Here is a 21,476-nt window from a genome sequence, read left to right as displayed (position 1 = left end):
CACAAGACAACCTCTTAATAGATTTTAATTTGCTTTAAAGTGGTTTTGGATCTGTTGAATGCTTTTTTTGCCTAATCTTTTCTTTCCTCTTCAAGCTGTATGTGATCAAAGTACATATAAAAGAATGGATGCATTTCCCTGACTAGGTAAAGATAATTAGTTAGTAGGATGGGGCTGACATCACATTTGTGACAACACTGAAGACAAAAAATTAAGGAATGTCTTTGTCCAGGTTAAAAAATTACAAAAGGATTTCAAATACATGTATTTCTCTCTACAAAACAGGACATAATTGAGACCATTTATATCAGTCCTACATATCCTGCTGGGTCTTCAGAAAGAATCTGAAATAACCACAGAACCAACTTTTTTTTAAGTCTGAAGTCCAAATGACACTCTTAAAAATATATACTAAACAAAATTACAATGTTTTGAAAGTTATAGGGATGGGACTGATATTTATGGCTGTGGCTGTTTGGAGGAACAGTAGGCAAATTTGGCTGTGTGGCTTCCAGCAATATCCAGCCAGGAAGCTCAATCTCACATGCCAGCACTGCGGTGTCTTTTGGACAAACTGTGCCTTTTTGGGGCAAAAATCTTCTCTTCCACATTCTAAATAAATTACATGTTTACCAGATCCTCTGGGTTGAAACTATAAACAAAAAAGCATCATGAGATTTTTAATCTGAAATAATGGAAGGTGAAAAGAAAATACAATCATAAGATTGCAAATCTCACTGTTCTTGTCCTTAAATTTCTGTATCAACCATGGTCCGAGCAAGAGTGGAAGATGGAAAAAGACAATCAGTCTCTGTGCATTTCCATTGGATTCTTTCTGTACTCTTTAAGGCTGCTAGTAGTTTATGTTTTATCTGTAAAATCTGAAACAGAACAAATTGTACCTAACAACTCTAGCAAAACCAATGCATACACTTTCATGTTTTAAGTGTCCTGCAGCAATAATAAACTGTATTCAAAGAGTAGTAACATACCAAAACATCAAAAATTAGTAGGAAATAATGAAAATGTCCAGATATGACAATATATCAGAGAGAATCCTTCTTCAGTTTGTGCTAATTGCTAAGTTTATCTTACCTCTTTGCTCATATTTTTGGCTACATAATTTTGTGTGTATCCTTTAATGGTCATAAAAATATTATCTATTATAACGGATATATTTAGCAGTTTTCATTATTTGGCAGTTTTGACAGACATTATTGATTTGGTCGGCAACTGTGGCTAACCAGAAGGGGACAATGTGACAGTTTTATGTAACAAAAGGCACAGTGTCATGTCAACTGAACTAAATGTTGTACAAAGTGACAGCAGGACAAAAATGCCTTTCAGACTTAATTTTCTGCTTCATTTTTTCTACCATCAATACATAAGGCAGTGCAGTAGGTGACACAAATTAGCAGGATAGAGCAAAAGGTCTATGCCTGTTTCTGTTGCTATACTTGACTTCCTTCCACTAAGGTAATCTCCAATTATTTTAAGCGTGAATGAAAAAGAAGAGTAGCTTATAGTAATCAACCTACCTGTTTAGGAGAAAATATATCCCTTATCAGGATTCTTTATATGTTTCTCCTAGGTAGCTTTTTGGAAAAGATGAAAGAAAAAAGTCCTCCATCTGCTAGGTCATGCCTACAAGACACATTCTGTCAAGTCTTAAAAGCAATAAGAGCTTTGCCTGTGGGATACCTATAATTATTATGTGGAGCGGCCTTGCGCCTGCTGTAGCTCATTGTTCTGCTAACACAACCCAAATGAGAACAGTGGCTCCAGGCTGTGAGTTGATAAAGTGCAACTTTTCGATTTTGCTCTTCTATGGCTGCAGCATTGTGTAGAGTCTGTGAGTGACATCTTTGGCCTTCCTTTGGGCTGAGCAGATTGAATCTGTCACGCTGAGTTAAACAATGACTGGGGGACACAACCTTAGCAGGGCCTGTCATTTTTTCCCACTAATTCAATCTGCATTTAATCAATGAAAGTAATTTCTTGTTTGTTTAAGTCTCATATCCAATGGATCTAGAGGATCCTGAAGTACTGCACCTCCACCCTGACCTTCTCCCCTGTTAGAACTTGGACTAGTATATCAAGAATGGAATTAGTGAAAATTGCACATTTCAAGGTTGTCATGTTGCTCACTATATATTTAGTCTCCTTTTGTGTTTATATACAGTATCTGAGTGTCATTTTCCAGTTCAGTTTTCTCAGAGATTCAGTGCAAAAGAAATTGGCTGAAGCGATACCCCCAAGAGCAACAGCAATGGACTGTTAAGAAATATAATGCACTCTCTTACAGGAGCGTTCAGCAGTTGTCCACATGTATGTCTCATATGTAAAGATCCTAACTGATGAATATTTCTTTCTAGGTACAGGCTATCACTGTTATTGAAAGTAACCAGTAGTGACTTATGCAAGTTCAAGGACTTTATTGATCGGTTTAGCTGGTCTTAATCAAAACCTGTCCTCTTTTCCACTCATAGTGATTAAATAAGTCTAAGAGAGCCTGACATCAAGTCTTTGACTTTTTATTGGTTTGCAGCAAGTGCTGTGCTCAGCACTTCAGTAGCCAGCAGTTGCCAGGCAGGAAGTTAAAAACTCATGGAAAGTTTCAAAAGAGAAAAAATTCTAAATCTATACAACAAGTAAAATATATCAAGGAGAAGCAAGAGATCAAGTACAAGTTTTCATGCTTTCTAAATGTTTTGGGGTTTTTTAATAAAGAGTACATTTTGAACAAAATAGAAGAGGGAAATCAGTAGTTGTCTGATCATAAATATGAGAAGAAAAAAGCTGTATTTTTGAATTATATTAAATATTTTAACCTGATTTTGTCTAGTTAATCTGGGAAAATTCTTGAAAGAAAAACAAGCAAAAAAAAAATCAACTATGATTTTTAGGCAATACGTATTGCCTCTTTACTAAAATGTATAAATCTATAAATACATTTCCATATAAAGATATTTCCAATAATTGAATGTGCTTTTCTGAAGGCATTTTGTGTGTAGAAATTGAAAACATGCTCTCTACCTGATAACTGCCTTTGAGAATACCAGGTTGGAAGGGGAACTCAAGGATCATGTGGTCCAATCTATCTTGGCAAAAGCACATTCTAGACAAGATGGCCCAGCATCCTGTTCACATGAATCTTTAAAGTGTTCAATATTAGGGAATACACCACTTCCCCGGGGAGGTTGTTCCAATAGCTGATTGTTCTCATCGTGAAAAATTTTCTTCTTGTGTCCAATTGGAATCTCCCCAGGAGCAACTTGGGCCCATTAGGCTCTTTTTTATGCCACTCCATGTAAAAAGGTCTTCCTGCAGGATGTCACCTTTACGAAGTGTCCACTTCCCCACTCAGTTTGGTATCATCAGCTAACTTTTATCCGGGTTTATCAGGATCCCACCATAGATCACTTATGAAGAAATCAAACACTACTGGGCCCAAAGCTGATCCCTGGGGACCCCACTTGTGACAGGCTGCCAGCATGAAAAGGAGCGATGCACCACCACCCTGTGCGTGCTGCCTGTCGGCCAGTTCCCCCCTCACTGCGTGGACCACTTTGCTGGACTGTAACACAGCAGTTTTTCTGGGAGGAGGCTGTGACAAAGCATAACAAAACCCTTGGAGAAATCCAGGTAGACCATGTCCACTGCTTGTCCTGTGTCAGCTTATCAGGTTACTCTATCATAGAAAGCAATCAGGTTTGTCATTAGCGATTTGCTCTTGGTGAATCCATGCTGGCTTTTCCCAGTCACATGCTTCATCTGACTTGTGACAGTCCCCAGGAGGATTTATTCTATAACTTTCCCAGGGACTGAAGCTAGACATGAGCCTGTAATTTCCTGGATCCTCTTCTATGCCCCCTCTTGCTAATGGGGGTGACGTTAATCTTCTTCCATTCTTCTGAGATATGCCTCAATCTCTTTGATCTCTCTAAGATTATGGAGAGTGGCTTTGCAATGAAGTTAACTTTCTTAACACCCTCTGGTAGATATTTTCAGGGCCCATTGATTTGTAGCCAATATTTCTTGGACCTTATCTCCTGGAAGGCAGTATACCTCTTGTGATTCCCTGTCAGGCCAGCAGATGCACATCTCAGTACCCCATAACAGAGTCACCCACTATGTGCTCTTGTTCCACTTGGTGGTATACTCTGTGTGTTTCTGGTACAGCTTCTCCTTGCAGACCTTGCTCATGGGTTAAAGCTTCATATCTGGTTTTGACTGTAAAAAATCAAAGGACGGAGATTGAAATAGAATCCTGTTTGAGTGGGTCATAAGTTGCTGTATTTTTGGTGGTGTCCCTCATTGGAACATGGTTCTGAAACCACTTTATCCCAATCTTGGCCCCTCTAATAGCACACAGCCTTCTAACTGATTCCTTCAGCTCAGACAGCTGATTCAACAGATATGTCCACATTTTTTGCAGGTACTTGCCTTTCCTCTAGGAGGAGGGTCTGTGCACTTATTACTACCTGCTGGCTAGTCTGCTTCCTTATCTACAGCATCTGAGAGTAAGCATAAAATGTCGCAGGCACTTTCGCTTTAGAAACACTGGTTTTAACTTTGAGGTGAGTGTTCACCATCCTTACAGGGACCTAGAGCACTTCCCTGATTTGTGGCACTACAGGAAGTGTGCAAGGACCTTCTCACATGCCCTCCTGCACAAACCACTGGACCCTCTTGATTCCTGTTTGCCCTCCCTGGTCTCAACTTTACCCACAGGCAGTTGCTCCTCAGAAGCCCAAGATGCATCAGCTTCCCTTGCTAGAGCTGCCAGCTTCAGGTGGGGCTCTGTGCTCTCTTTTGGGTTTCCCTTATGCTGGGAACACTCCTGTACCCCTGGATGCAGCACTCAGCTATAGAATTGACTGCTGCCACCTCTGTGTACCTCAAGACTGAGTCTTTGTTTAATGCAAAAAGATCATAGAATCACAGAACATGCCGAGCTGTAAGAGACCCACAAGGATCATTGAGTCCAACTCCTGGCCCTGCATGTGACCATAACAAAGAATCATGCCATGTGCCCAAGAGCATTGTCCAAATGTTTCCTGAACTCTCTCAGGCTTGGTGCTGTGACCACTTCCCTGGGGAGCCTGTTCCAGTGCCCAACTACAACCCTTTGGGTGAAGAGCCTTCTTCTAATATCCAACTTAATTCTCCCCTGACAGCACTTCAGGCCATTTTCTGAGCCCTGTCACTGGTCATCACAGAGCAGAGATCAGTGTCTGTCCTTCCTCTTCCCCTCACAAGGAAGTTGTAACTGCAATGAGGTCTCCCCTCAGTCTCCTCTTCTCCAGGCTGAACAGACCAAGTGATCTCAGCTGCTCTTTTTCTCAAAGCCTTTCACCAACTCTGTTTCCCTCCTTTGGACTCTCTCTAGTCATTTAATGTCCTATATTGTAGCACCCCAAAGCTGCCCCAGCACTGGAGGTGAGGCCGCCCCAGTGCAGAGCAGAGGGGACAATCCCCTCCCTTGCCCGGCTGGCGATGCTGTGCCTGATGCCCCCCAGGACACGCTTGGCCCTCCTGGCTGCCAGGGCACTGCTGCCTCCTGTTCAACTTGCCACTGACCAGGACCCCCAGGGCCCTTTCCATGGCACTGCTCTCCAGCCTCTCACTCCCCAGTCTGTCCATACATCCAGGGCTGCCCCATGCCAGGTGCAGAATCAAAGAGCACAGGCCTGAGGACGCAGCCCTGCAGAGCCCCACATGTGACAGGTCACAGGTCCCCAGTCTGATGTCACCCCAATCACTGTAACCCTTAGTGCTTGACCCGTGAGCCAGTAGCTCACCCATCACAGGATGTGTTTGTCCAGCTGTGTGCTGGAAAGATAAGAAAAAGGATACAGTGAGAGCAGCAAAAAAAGCTTTACTGAAATCCAAAGATCACATCAGTTGGCTTCCCTTGATCAAGTAGGTGGGTTCCCTTGTCATAAAAGGAAGTAAGATTCAGTAAGAAAGACTTTCCTCTCATGAAGCTGTACTGACTGTGACCAAGGACTTCATTGTCTTTCAAATGTTTTTCAGTCCCCTCCCTAAAATCTTCTCCACGATTTTACCAGGTACTGAAGTGACTGTAGGTATACTGACAGGCCTGTAGTTTCTGCAGTCCTCTTTCTTGCCCTTCTTGAAAATCAGGAAAACATTCACCAGATTTCAGTCAGCCAGGACCTGTCCAGATTCCCAAGACTGCTCAAAAATCATTGATAGAGGTTTTGCAATTACATTAGCCAGTCTTTGAGGATCCTGGGATGAATCCCATCAGGGCCCATAGATTTTTAGGGATCCAGCTGCAGCAGTTGATACTGCACAGTTTCAGTTGATGGGAGTTGATAATTTTTTGTACAGTCATGGTCCTCCAGCTGAGGGCATTGAGATCCCTTTGTTCCATCATTCATGTTGAAGACAGAGGCAAAGAATGTGTTAAACACCTCACTGCCCATGTCCCTGTTTTTGAGGAGACCACCCTTATCCTGTAATGAGCTGATGCTATTTTTACACTGCCTTTTGCCATTAATATATTTGAAAAAAAGTCTTTTTATTGTCTCCCACATTTCTGGCCAGCTTAAATTCCAGTTCAGCTTTGGCCGCACAAATTTCCTCCCTACATTGACAAGCAGCATCTCTGTGTTCTTCTCATGTCACCTGACCTTGCTCCCACTGGACATACATTTTCCTTTTTTGCCTTATTTCCAAGAGAAGGTTCCTGTTCAGATAAGCCAGCCTTCTGCCTCACCTGCTTGACTTGTGATATTTGTATAGCCGAAGAACCATCAAAGAACCTTGGTAGCATTCCAGACTTGCCTCACTTTGTGTTTCAAGGAATTTAGTTTTATTTCTGCTTGTTTATGTTGATAGGGAAGGTGTAGGAAGATCTTCCTTTAGAACTGCAAGGCTGAGCAACTGGCAGCAAAGCCTGTTTCCTCAAACAGTGCTCAATTCTTCTTCAAATAATGTCAAATTCCAGGCAGTACAGACAGATTGTTAGTGCATCATGCCAAAATAAAAATCAAAGAGGCAAAATCTTCTGACCACACCTAATAGATCTCCTTCTTGTAGCACAGGGAGGCCCACCCACAGCCAAAGAGTAAGGAAGGACTTCTGCAGTGTTAAGGGCATTAGGTCTTTGTCAGCAGAAGCTAAGTCCCACAAAATGGCAAGCTCACTCAGCAGGACTGTGTGCTGGGGGAGTGCATACAGTAATGGCTTAGGGTCCTAATGCAATCTATCTCTGCTTCGCTTGCAAGCATTGAGTCAGGCTATAATAGCATTAGTAAGAACATATGACAGAAATAAAATAATATGATTTTATTCCAAGATAAATGAAAGGATTGTGTGGCAGGGAGGTTTCAAAACAAAGTTCATTTGATTTTGGAAAGCAGTAACAGTACAGCACATCACTACATTTGGCTTACCAGGTGCAGGTATTTGACATTCAAAGACACAGGATGCTCAAAAAATGCCAGACAAATTAAAAGGAATTTGAGGAAAACTAACATGATTAATTCTTTTTATGTTTTAAAATTTAACAATAGTAATGCACACACATGTGGTTCAAACACCTTATGAATAGCTGAGTATAGCATGAAAGCTACTTAGAACTAGCAGAGATTTTAAAAATCCTTCCACTTATCAACAGACTTAGATCATAAAATATGGACTGTTATTCCTATCATCTAACCAAGGACTTTTGGAAGTGGAATTGCTCTAAAAATTTTCACCACTCTTAATAATATGAACTGATTTTTCTCTAAATCATTTGTCGCATTAATTACTTTTCAAACACATCCATACACTCTTATATGGGAAATGTACACACAGACTCATGAACAAGAAGATGGAGAGCAGCTCCACGGAAAGTGACCTGGGAGATCTGGATGATGGCAAATTGAATAGAGTCAGCAGTACTGTGGCAGCCAGGAGTGGCTGAGGTCACTTGGTCTGTTCTGCCTGGAGAAAAGGAAACTGAGGGAAAACTTCATCACGGTCTAAAGCTTCCTCATGGGTGAAAGCAGAGGGGCAGGCACTGATCTCTTCTCTGTGTGACCAGTGACAGGACCCAAGAGAATGTCCTGAAGCTGAATCAGGGGAGATTTAGTTTGAATATTAGGAAAAGGTTCTTCACACAGAGGGTGGATGGGCACTGCAACAGCTCCCCAGGGAAGCAACCATGGTATCAGGCCTGTCTGAGTTCAAGGAACATTTGGATGATTCTCTCAGGCACATGGTATGCTTCTTTGGGTTGTCCAGTGCCAGGCCAGGAGTCGGACTTGGAAGATCCTTGTGGGTCCCTTTCAGCTTGGGGTATTCTATGATTCCATGATTTCAGAATCAGAGTGTAATTCAGGCCAGTTAAAGTTGTTTGGGCTTTTTTTTAACTCCTCCTCTCCTAAAAATCCCAGCAATGAGAGAATAGGACCACAGCCCAACTGAACTGATGCTTCACATTAAAGACAAACATGCTCCATTGTCAGTCAGTCTGTAAGAACTTCACTGAATAAGCTTAAGGACACCTATAATGTTCAGCGTGTGTAAAAATATTTGGCTGACTAGTGCCTCCATTGAAGAGCAAGCTTCAGAGCAATTTTTCTGTGGCCTGAACTGCCCTGCAAATTACAGAAATATGTTCTCATCCTGTTGGCAGCTTTTTCCTGTTATATCACTGGAGGGGAATAAGCACGATATGCAGGGTGACATACTGAGGCAAGCTACCAAATATGATATTTGGAACAGGATCCAAATCATGTTTTCAGGATTTGTTTATTTGGGGCTTGTTTCAAGACCATCTCTCTACAAATGATTCCTTCCTTTATACATTTTTATCAGATCTATTTGAAGTTAAAATTACAGCCACATGTTATAAATGAATGCAAAGTCAAAGAATGATAATGAAAATGAAATTATAAATTATTCAAGAAAGTCCTGTCTTTAAACTCCTGCTATATTTTCAGTAAAAGGGTAACAGAAAAGAATTCCCAGAATTAAACCCCAAATTCCCATTCAGGAAGCAAGTGAAGATAAACTGTTAATTTCTGCTCTGCATCATAAGGAGCAAGAAATTTCTCAGGTTTTTTCAATCTCTTTTTTACCTCAATATTTCTGGACAGCACTTGTACCTTCAGAAGATTCTCAATACTTGTATTTTCTTCTGCTCTCCCATCTGATGCCTCTGCAGACCTTGCATGAGACCATTTGAGGAACCAAGGAAAATAAAGCAGATGGGCACAGACAAATGACATAAAGAGAGGTAAGACCTCTGGCTTTTTTATTTTAACAGTTTTCAAATACCTAGCAGAGTGAAGTGTTATAACAGTGATTAACAAAAACAGTAGAAATATAATATCCCGAGAAGAGAGTGGGTTGGAGAGGGCCAGCCAAAGTTAGTGCATGCTTTTAAAAAATTCCTACCACCTGGTTTGAAATACAACTGTTAGGAAAGAGAGGGAGGGATACTAGAGTGAGGAAATAAAAACAAACAAACAAAAAAGGCTGAAGTGGGAACAAGACTAAGTGCCAAGAAGGAGGGAGGAAACCCAGAGTTCTCTCATAACATTATCAGAAGTCTCATTCCTGATTTGGACAGTGAAGGAGAATAACTCTTCCCTCTTACTCACCCTAGGTGAGATACAAGTGAAACAGAAAAGTGGTTCTGATAGTTTGTACCTTTTGCAGCTAAAAGAAAAAGTGAATATTAAAGCCCTTCATGATTATTTCAGATGTATATAAATCTTAGTTTTTACATAAAAGATGTGTTGAAATTCTGGTACTAATTAAAATTTCTTGATGTGCCATTATAACCATCAAAATGAAAGATCATGCCCCTAAACGTAATAAATCCAACAAATAAAAAGGAGCAACAGGAAAGTAAAGACCAATTTGATTCCTCACAGCTACTGTTATGCAAATATCTTTTCCATGTTGTTCTGGTACATGCACATGGAAGTCTGAGAAGGAAATCGGCCATATTTCTTAATAAACACATGTATAAATATATAATGCATAAATAAATATAAATATAATCTGCACTGATTGTGCAATGTCAGTTCTAGAACAGCTGGTTTCCTTTTCTTTCAATTGGATGTCAAAACTCTACTGGATATATCCTGATTATAAAAGCCATTATGAACAATTTCTGCCCATGGCGGAAAATCATGATAATAATCACAATCTTTATTTGCTTTGAAGGTGTGAAAGACTGATCCTTGGTAGGAAGCTAACTGTATGTGCTGGTTTCAGCTGGGGTAGAGTTAATTTCTTTCACAGTGGCTGGTATAGGGCTGAGCACAGTGTTGATAATACAGCAATTGTTTTTACTGCTGAGCAGGGCTTACACAGAGGCAAGGCCTTTTCTAGGAGGAAACACAGCTGAGACATCTGACCCCAATTGACCAGAGGGATATTCCAGACCATATGGCATCATGATCAGTGAAAAAACTGGGGAGAAGAAGGCGGGGACACTTGAAGTGTTGGAGTTTGTCGTCTCAAGTCATTCTCAGTGTGATGGGGCCCTGCTCTCCCGGAGATGGCTGAACCCTGCCTGCCCATGGGAAGTGGTGACTTAATTCTTTTATTTGCTTTGCTTGTGTATGCAACTTTTGCTTTCCCTATTAAACTGCCTTTATCTCAACCGATGATTTTCATAGCTTTTACCCTTCCAATTCTCTGCCTGATCCCCCTGGTGGGAGAGCAAGCGAGTGGCTGGCTGAGGTTAAAAAACAACACTGTATCAGTTCAAAATGTTGATAGCTCTGATTATTGTTATCATGAACAATAGATATCTAAAAGATGCATTTCGCTTTTTCAAATATTAAAGACCACTTGAAAATGGGCTTGTGAACAAATAATAACATTTAAAAATAACGAGAAAATTATTTCAAGGTCTCTGCTAGATATTAGTAGAGCGTTTCATTGGTAGCACGTTTTTTACAGTCTAAAAAATTATCTTTGCAACTTCTATTCTGTGTACATATTGATTAGTACTTGATATGTAAAAGAGACATCAAATTAATTATGGGCATGACTCTCTGAACCTAAGAATTCCACTAGGACTTAATTGAACCCTCTAGTTCTTCCATCTTCTGTGGCACCTTTTGATAAAAGTGTTCCAAAAAGGACAAAAACTATAATGGGCAGTTGAAGTAAGAGGTACTTCTCTGCATTCAGTATTGAGGTACCTAGTGAGAAGAAGAATGAAGGCTTCTAAGAGTGTTCTTAACACAAATACTATCAGGAGTGCTCCTTCTAAACCTTGTGAGCCTTTTGTTACTTCTCCATCAATCAGACAAAAGTATGGTTCAATAAACAGGAGCAAAGTATCTTATATGAAAAAAGACAGGCCTTCTGCAGTATTCCTCTTCATGGGAATCTAAACAAAATGGAGACATGGCAAAGAAGGGAATTGTTAGTAATCAGAAAGAATAAACCCTGGCTTCTTGTTCTACTCTTAGTTTTGTTGTGGGTTTTGTGGTGGGGTGGGGTTTTCTGGTTTTGTTTTTTTCTTTTTTTTTCTTCCCTTCCCAGATACCCTCCTTTTAGTGTGACCTCATGTACTTTCTGTCTAGCTTGCATTTCTGACTCACTTTCTGTGCGGGAAGGTAGTCTGCTCAGTGTCAGAAAACACAGAAACATTCAAAGAATGTCATAGTTTCACTTCCACAGAGGTCCGATATTCAGAAGAAATTCTATTTTGATTTATGTAAATAATGTTTAAAACACACATAATTTGAGCTGTGACCAGAGTATATCCTCATTTAAGTTTGGGGGTTTGCACTGTTTTATGATTTCAAAACTTTTCTGAAGCAAAACCCCCAAATCTTTTCAAAATCTTTCCCCTCCCAGCCCCACGAAGCCTGATTTCATTGAACCTCCATTCATCATTCTGACCCTTTATATTGAATCGGCCTCATATTCTTTTCTATGGATTTCATGTATGTGTTTTACATTCTAACCAATTATATACTATGAACTAAACTTTATACTGATGCAAAGAAATTTAGAAATGTATTTGTTTAGAAAAGTATCTGTGTAAACCAGAATATTTAGGAATGCTTAGGTACAGTTAAGTAAAGGATGAGTTCTCGGAACAGGAATAAACATAGAGGATAATTATTACTGCCAGGTGAAGCTAGAGAATTTGGTTTTAAATAAAAGGATAGGAGGAAAAGGAACAGAATTTTTATACATTAATTCCTTGGCACTTAGGTCTTCCTGTGTGTTCCTCCTTACTCACCTTATCTATACCATACAAACCTTAGATTCTACTCCAGTTCCAGTGGTACTCAACACTCATCTCATTTGCTAATGATTTGACAACCTTCCTCTTGTTCTGTCTTAGGCAGACCCTGTGACTTCCAAACCATTCAGCTAAATGTCTACGAATTCAGCACAAGAAAAGCATCCTCATTTGCCATTCTGTCAACTCTGCATCACCAGCCTGCTCTCTAATCTTCACACCAACCTTGATCTTTAAGATTTCACCACCACTTTTTTTTATATTACCAATGTTTCACAGAAAATCTGTTAAAGGGACTATTTTTACTGATTTTTTTTAGCTTAGTTCCATGTCTAGATTCTTTGTGGTCTACACCTCTGAGCCCCACCAGGTGAAGGATATTCCTGTCCACCTTCACCAGTCTGTTAAGACATGTACACACTTCCACCTTTGCCCATCTGTTGTCGGGGTCCCTTCCCCCCCGCCATGTGGCCCTGGGAGAGGGGCCCTGGGGGGGAGACACGGGGTTTCCCTGCCCCTGGTCAGCCTCATTCCCCATTCGTTGTTTTGTGTTCCCCTGCGCGGGCAAGGACCCTCGGGTCCCATGATTGCAGCAGTTCCTCGGCAGAGTCCCGGCCATGCGGCTGGAGAAATAAACATCTCTGAAACATCTATCAAGAATCGGTCCATATATATTTCTTCTCCGCAGGCCTCCTTGTTTGATACATCATGTTACAGAATCCCCACTGTAATAAATGGTGGAGAATTGCAAGCAGAACGATCCCCAATCCCTAAGGACAGCATGAGTAAAAACCACTCTAGATCTCTAGATCTCTGTCCTCTCACCTTGGTTTGGATATTCTCTCTGGACTATGGAAGAATTGTGGGAAATGTGGCTCTCTGAACCACAGAAAGAAATATATCTAGAAGTTAAAGGAATCTTTGAACAACAAAACAAGAAAGTATTTGTCCCGGGAGATCTAGAACATTTTTTAACTGGCTTTTCAAAAATTTCTTTTATATTTCTTGAGACTTACTTTTTGATATTAATCCTCCTGGAACTAGTCTCGAGTGTTTTTGGTCCGAGATCTTGTGTGAGATGAAGAATCAAACAGAACATGCATTAGTGATAGAACCTCTCTGTGGATGCCTTGTAATCACTGAAGCTCTTCAGGAGCATTTGCACGGTCCCATTACCCCTAAAGCAGAGGATGGCTGTAATCCCATGGAGACCATGCAGCAGCCATCCCAGGAGCGTGTGACTGCAGCCGTGCCAGCGGAGGTGCCTGTGCTGGATGCGCCCGGCTCCCTCAGGAGTGCGCATCTTATCGTGGACCCCATCCCTGTCTCGGGGTCCCCGGCTGCTCAACCGCAAGTGAGGGAGCGACGCCGCAGGCGCCACGGGTGCCGTGGGCCACATGCAGCAGAGAGGTGGCCCCCACGAGCAGCCAGGAACTGGGGGTCGGCGTGGAAGCCCACTCTGAGCACAGTGCTTGGAGAGCCCTGTAGAGTGAGAAGCGGTGGTTTCCACAGTGACACGAGAAGCCGCACAGCGCAGCACCGAGCCAAAACGGGGCTGCTCTCAAAGCAGCGTGGAGTTGGCGGAGCGGAACCGCTCAGAGGGTGCAGGGCCGGCAGGGATGGCAATGCGGGGCCGTGCAGAGCCCAGACACGCGCCGGAGCAGCGCCGCTCGGAGGGTGCGCAGCAGCCGCAACGCGAGGCCCTGGCCAAGACATTGGAGTCGGCAAGGCAGCCGCCACATGGGACAAGCAGCCACGACAAACACGCAAGCACGTGATAGGAGAAGTTGTAGCAATGAAAATCACAGGAACTGTGAAATGGTACAATGTCAAAAGCAACTATGGATTTAAAACATGAGATGATACAAGAGAAGATTTATTCATCCATAGAACTGCCATTAAAAGGAATAACCCTAAAAATTACCTGTGAGGTATAGGAGATGGGGAAGCTGTACAATTTGATATAGTGCAAGGAAAGAAGGGTTTACAAGCAGCAAATGTTACTGGGCCTGGGGGTATTCCAGTCAAAGGCAGCCATTCTGCACAAAATTATAAACAATATCCATTCCAGTAACTTCCCTACCCACAGCCTACTTTCCCCTTTTACCCTATACCCAGTATGAACCCTTTCCTGAAGTTTAACCCATCCCCAGTTTATTCCTAATCCGTTTTTCACCCCATGGATTCCCTATACAATTCCCTTTCCCTACAACTCCTCTCCGATGCCGAGGGGGGGATGAAAAGGGGGAGGGAAGAAATTAAACCCTCTCCTGCCTCAGTTTCCCCACAAAGCATGCCCAGAGAGTCCTGTCTCCCTTCTGTCAGTCTTAAGATGTTCCACAGAATCCGTTTGGACATTAAAGACTCAGGAGGGTGGCTTGTTTTGTTTTGAAACTGTTCTTGTTATGTTTATCCAGTTGTTTTCAATGTTAAGTTTTAAATCTCTTTTTGTTAAAAATAAACGGGTGAAATGTCAGGGTCCCTCCCCCCCCGCCATGTGGCCCTGGGAGAGACGCCCTGGGGGGGAGACACGAGGTTTCCCTGCCCCTGGTCAGCCTTGTTCCCCATTGGATGTTTGGTGTTCCCCTGCGCAAGGACCCTCTGGTCCCGTGATTGCAGCAGTTCCTCGGCAGAGCCCCGGCCATGCAGCTGGAGAAATAAACATCTCTGAAACATCTATCAAGAATCGGTCCATATATATTTCTTTTCCGTGGGCCTCCTTGTTTGATACACCATGTTACAGAATCCCCACTGTAACACCCACCTATGTGCCTATTTTGATAAAGGTGCTCAGAACAGCCATCATTATTTTTTACTACGTGTGCACCCGGTAGTATTTACCTCACCAAAGCCTTTGTTGACTTCTTCATGGCCTCTGCCACAATTTCTCCTCTTACTCACACAGGATGCTCTGTAAGAGTGGCCCAGTTTTGTGGAGCAAAATTCCTTCCATTGAGTTGCAAACATTTAATCAGTACATATCATTGTGCGTAAGAAATAGGTAGCAGATCTTCAGCACATTCACAAATATTCTTTTCACATTGGACAAGTCCTCACAGGATAGCAAAGTGTTAATATGCTCAGACTGACTTAGCTGGTATATTAATTATAATTACATATATGTACGTAAATATTTGATTCTGTGAATGGGGTCCAGAGGTGGAATGAATTAACTTCTACTGGTGTTTGTCTCTCAAAATCTGCTAAAGAAATAATCAATGAAACGAACTGTTAGATGGACTAAGTTGAAAAATATAAAACTTACCAGTGAAAAAAGTAAATCTTTCTTCCTTAGGAAACTATAATTTTTTTCTAGCAATATAAAGCAGGTGATACAAACCTGAAATTTACCTTCATAAGAGAAAAACATTTTTTAAAAAGAGGAATATTTAGAAGGAAAGAAATATCCTTTACATGTCTAAACAATATGCTCCACTTACATCATTAAGCTACTGCAATTACAACATTAAATCCTTGAAGTGAAGGGGTTAGTTTTCCAAAGGTAGAAGTTAAATACCATTAAAAAAATCTTATCATATCATATATCTTCAGACACACCATGCAGACTGCAAGAGTGCATATAAAATATAAAAATATTTAAACATACAGAATTTAAAAAGACAAAGAAAAGACAAAATACTAGACTGAAAATTTAGATTCAGAAGAAAAAAAAAATCTTAAGCATAGTACTTGCTGAAAAATGTAGGCAAAATAGCAACTTCTCAATAAGAACTACTATTTGAAAACAAACGACAAAGGTCTACAAAGCTCAAAAAAAAAAGGAGACTAAATTCGTTATGGAAGGGAATTATGCATTTTTTCCACAACTGATTTTGATAACCTTTAAAGCCAAGAAAATTTCTTTAAACTTTCTCTGTTTAATATAAAAATGTAAGCACTCTTTCCCATTCCACTTTCTACTTGTAGCAATTTTATTAAATTACTACAATAATCAGTTGAGACCCATTAAGTGTTAGTTTGACCTGCTTCTCAAGTATCTAAGCAGATGCAGCTGGAACAAAAAACAGATGGAAGCTGTAAATGAGAAGATTCAATTAACATTTTTTTCTCCTTCTCATATGAGTTTCAAAAAGAAACTCCCCCAGGACTGAAAGTGATCCCTTAATTTAAGAAATATATTTTTTGTCTATTCAAAATAAAAAATATTAATGTCATGTTATGTCCTTTGGTTCAGCCTGGGAAACTTGAGCACTAGAAGGTTCATGATATGACTACAAGAACAGTGAAATCAAGTTGGACCAAAAGTGGGCAATTACCATCTAACAACCAAATGGCAGAGCCTTATGCATATTTCATTTAGGTAAACAGGAGTAAAAAACAATTTGTGCAAGATTTTGCTGCAGAATTAGAAATTAATGTAATTTTTCCTTTATCAAACATAATAAAAATCTAACTTTCATATATTAAGATGGTCACTGACATAATAGACCTTAATTTCATTTGATGCTGTTTGGTACAGATCTGCTTTCAGTGAAACACACTAGAGGATCAGTGCAGTAATGAGAAATATAAATAAATTACTTTTATTTAAATATTAATCTAAAGAGGTGATTCCAGCTTAATTTAAATGCAGACACTGCCTAAGCTTGCATCAGAGCACCTTACAACTTAAAGCTTTTAAGAGTGTGCTATAACCAAGTTGCAACTAAGTCTGTAAATAATACCTTGCAGAAATAACATTATATTGCAATACATTTCATAAACAACATCTGCAAAGTAAAAAAGAATTTGCACCAAAGCCCACATTTATCACACCTCAATTTATTATCTGCAGTGACCAAGTTAGAGCTTTAAAGCTCAAGTTCATTTTTCAGTCACTAAGAGAGACACTTTCAGGGGTTTTCATTCTCCTAAGAGGTTTATATTTCCCTATGTTACAGAAGTTTATGCGGATTCATAGCCCTATAAAATACACCTTTGAATTTTCCAAGGCAGTACCTTACCTGCACTATAATACCTTGAATACTATTAGTAGTAATATTAGCATTATATATTATTAGATAATAATAATAATAAATAATAGTAGTAGATATCTGTTTCTTCTATTTTCATCTTTTTTTATAATTTATTTTTTTTCTCAATATAAATCACAGTTTGTAGTAAGCCCATGTTCAAACCCTGATGAATCAAAGTCTAACGAATGAAATCTGTTCTAGGCGCCTATCACATATACAGGAAAACCAGAAAAAGGAACTAAATAGTTGAGGATTTTCTGTAAAGTAAAACATCTGACCTGGGAGAGATTAACAGGTCTGTCTGAGAACGTATATCAGAGAGGGCATATTTTCAGAACACAGAACCCAACTGAAAATATCTTGTAACTCAGTTTTGAGGAGGCAAGGACAGTAACTGACTTCAAATTCCAAATGCAAACAGCCAGTGGAAGAGGAAGGACCTGAAGGAGTGCATTGGGAGAAAATAGAAGCTCTCTCCACCTTTCTGATCAATCCAGTAAACTCATTCTACATAAATTTCTGGACTGACTTTGAGAACACAGAAAATACGTTGGTGGGTGCCTGTTTCAGGAATCTTCTCAGAATTTAAGTGTAAAGCTTCCTGATAGCATCACAACTCAAATGTTTGCACACACTCCCAGAACATGTATTTAGGATGAATAAGGTGCTCCAGTTCCCTAAACAACTTCATAGCCCTCTATTGTACTCACTTCAGAAGCTTGATTTCTCCCTCTTTCACTGAGAAGCCCAGAACTGGACACAGTGCTTCAGGTGAGGTCTCACCAGGACCGAGTTGAGGGGCAGAATTACCCGCCCTAGACCTGCTGGCCTAATGCATCCCCGGTATGATACTGTTGTCTTTCTTGGCCACTTGTGTACCAAGTAGTGATGAATGAAGCATGGGGAGTTGTCTACAGGTTTTTTGACAAAACTAAACAAGCATAGAATTTCTAGCTTTAAAATTTGTATCCTTTAACTCAAAGTTCTTCATAACTAGAATTGTTATGCTTCCAATGTTTCAGTTAATATTCTGATAATATATGACTGTCTTTTCCATGTTAGTGACAATGACTTAGTTTTATACTATTTTTTTTTTTTACCTCAAGGACAAGAAAATCTTTCCTCACAAAATTCTTTCTAATACTTAGACATCATGAAAACTCACATCAGACAACTCTTTCTGTCCCTTGAAAATGTAGACATCTCTCACCAAACATGGCAATTCCTTTATAAAGCACTGCAACTCTGCCACAAATCAGCAGAAGTATGTGGCAGCCTCTTTATCTGTTAACATAAACACCTACAAGTGGACTAGAGAGACAGACAAAATATTTTTACCCTTTTTACCCTCAGATGTGGCTGAGAATTACTAGTGTCCTAGAAACAACACTTTGTTGTCCTTTACAATCATAAGAGGTCTGGTTCTTAGTATTATTTTTCTCTATAGAGTAAGTGTAGAGCACTTGCTGTTTACAAATAGTTTTGGATGAAGAAAATTAACATTATTTTTTAATAAACACTGCAGTTAACAAAAAAGCAATTCTGAATTTTCAAAGAAGTTGCATCTTGAGTGAACAGGAGCAACCGAGTACATGAATGGTACAACAGCAAGTGAGATAGCGGAGATAAAGGAGTAATCACTGCATGTTCCTAGTTCCTATATAGAATAATAATGCCATTCTTATCCTGCTTTGTGCCTGGCAGTATGCTACGTGGTGATTAGGAAAAAGCTTCACTGAACTCTTTCTCTCTTGTATACAAAAGAGATGGACTGTACACAATAATGTATGTCTAGACTGTCCTCTGAGAATAGCCCCAAGGCCATCCTTACAACAAGATTTGCTGTTCAAATGGACAGCGAATGTGAATGCAGAGTCCAAGAGTGCTGAGCGAGTGCTGAGGGAGCAGACTTCAGGCCACAGGGGGACCAACCTAGACAAGCTGCCTGGGGGCTGCCTGGAGACCTGCATGTATGGAAAGCAGAGGCATGGTTCCCTGCTGGCAGCCACCTACCTACAGCTGCAGAGCCCTATTACTTCTGAAATGTAAATTATTGTGAAGAAATATTCAGGGAATTTAAAATTAATCATTTCAGCACAGCATATACCTAGATAGGCATATGCAATTAGTTATATTTAAAAAAAATGCATTTAAAGAAACTATATTGTTCATCAACTTACAGGTTGCTCTATAGATTTTATTTCCTCAAAGTTTTTTTCTCAGATGAATATGCATTTGATTTAGTTCCTCCTAAAACTAATGATAGATAAAACTTACTGATTGATAAAATTTTTACTCTCAGTAACAGCAATGTTCCCTCTCTTTCAGTGTGTGTCTTATGAAAGAAATTTACTGTTTATCATAGTGTATTGAAGAGGCATGGAGACTGAGGTCTTCAAAGTGTCATACAGAATATGTATGGCATACTACAGCACACTGAGAGCAGGTGTGCTTTTGACAGGCAGAATCCTCACTGTATTGGTAGGAATAGTTAAATCCCTGTGGCAAATCATCATATGAAGTCACCAGACCAGAGGGAACAATGCAACTTGTACACGAAGAAAGTGCAAAGGAAAAGGGCAAAATTGTTGAAAATTGACAAGGTTGAAAATAGATGTCTTTCAATGCTGGATGTTCTCTAGCTTCACTCCTGTGTCGGAGCTGCATATCTTAACCAAATCATGCAGGGTTATTCCATAGGAAGGACAGACCTCAAAACCTACCTTTGTTCAGGAAACTTCCCTGTCCGACCATCCAAGAGTCACCAGTGCCTGAACTAGGACTGAGGCCCCTTTGCCTCTGGTGGCTCCAGTGACATGATGGGTGCCCCACTTGACTCCCTACACACACCGTCAGGCAGAGCTTCCTTACCAGTGTAACCCCAGACTTCCCACAGCAGAGTCTCAGACATTAAGATCCTTCAAATTGTTTAATATATAAGTAACAAAATACCAGCTTGAGCTCGGTGGCTCCAAGGAGGGAGCCTGAACAAAGGACATCCCCGTATCTTAATAACCTCTCAGTCTAAGCACGGGAAAGTCTGGAGCCTTCAGCTCCTGCTGTGTCTCTTGAGTGTCGGTCCCCTGGATGCAGGTCCCAGGGGCCTTTGCTAAGCAAAGGGTCAGCAGTTCAGGGCCTCTTGCTTCAGGTTCCTGCCACACAGAGCTCAACCTGCAGCTCCACTGCAGCTGCACCCAGAGCTACCCGCACTGAATGTGTTCCTCAACACCTTAACCAGCAAAGATCCTTATTTACTGTCTCCAGAGACAGAACCGGAATCTGTATTCTGCTGAGCAACATAAGCACTGTCTAACAGCTCTGTGGTCATTAGTGAAATGCTCTTCTGTTTCTCAGATCCTCAGTGACCTATACCTACTCCTATTTGAAAAAATGCTAGAAGAAAAATTTCTAGGCCACTCTTACCATGTTTGGATGAGTTTTTATCATCAGGAAACTCTATTTTCTCTATTTTAACACCTGACTAACATTCACCAAATTTAAAAATACAAAAGTAGCAAACTGTACTACTTCTGAAGTCAGTGAATATCTCAAGGTCTCCACCTACTACCTTAATGTGCCTGGCTAGGCTTTTTTTAAACTGTCATATTCCAAAGTAATTTTGAGCTCATTTGTTGCTTTTTTCTTCTTTGGTCTGGTAATTTAATTTTGAAAATTTTACTTGAGTTTCTCTTCTTCCTTTTGTATAGATACATTCAACACTTCAAAATTATCTCTAAAGTTCTCTTATTAAGCTCTTCTCTCTCTTCCTCTTCCTACTGTTCTTTAGGGCCAATAACCTAGCAATAACTGCAGATATTCTCTTTGATACCTTTAAAATATGACTGTCATTCATCATCTGAGGTGTTAGCATATCTCCTACAATAACAATTATTTTTGCATTATGAAGGCAGTGATGGATCAATAGCAGTCTGCTATGGCAGCAGTAATGAAAGTTTCTTGTTCATTGACTGTTCACACTAAAGGCAATATAATTAATGGCTCCAAGAAAAAATTAGTCCTATATTTACTTTTATATTTACTTTTAATTTATAGCACTGCGTATTCTAGTAGGTTAGAATACAGAAAGTGTAATGAGTATCATGTTTTATTTTCTTTTCTAATATATTCCAAAAAACAACTGACTCATCTTATGTTTAGTTCTACCTTAATAGCTCCTGACTTGTGGCCTTTCTACCAAAAGAAAATCAAACCCTAATTCTGTGTTTTTTCATTAATTTTTTGTACCTTCAGTTGCA

The sequence above is a fragment of the Corvus hawaiiensis genome, chromosome Z (assembly GCF_020740725.1).
Source record: "Corvus hawaiiensis isolate bCorHaw1 chromosome Z, bCorHaw1.pri.cur, whole genome shotgun sequence".
Classification (NCBI taxonomy): Eukaryota; Metazoa; Chordata; class Aves; order Passeriformes; family Corvidae; genus Corvus; species Corvus hawaiiensis.
The sequence above is the reverse complement of the archived record's forward strand: the minus strand, read 5'-3'. Positions refer to the sequence as shown.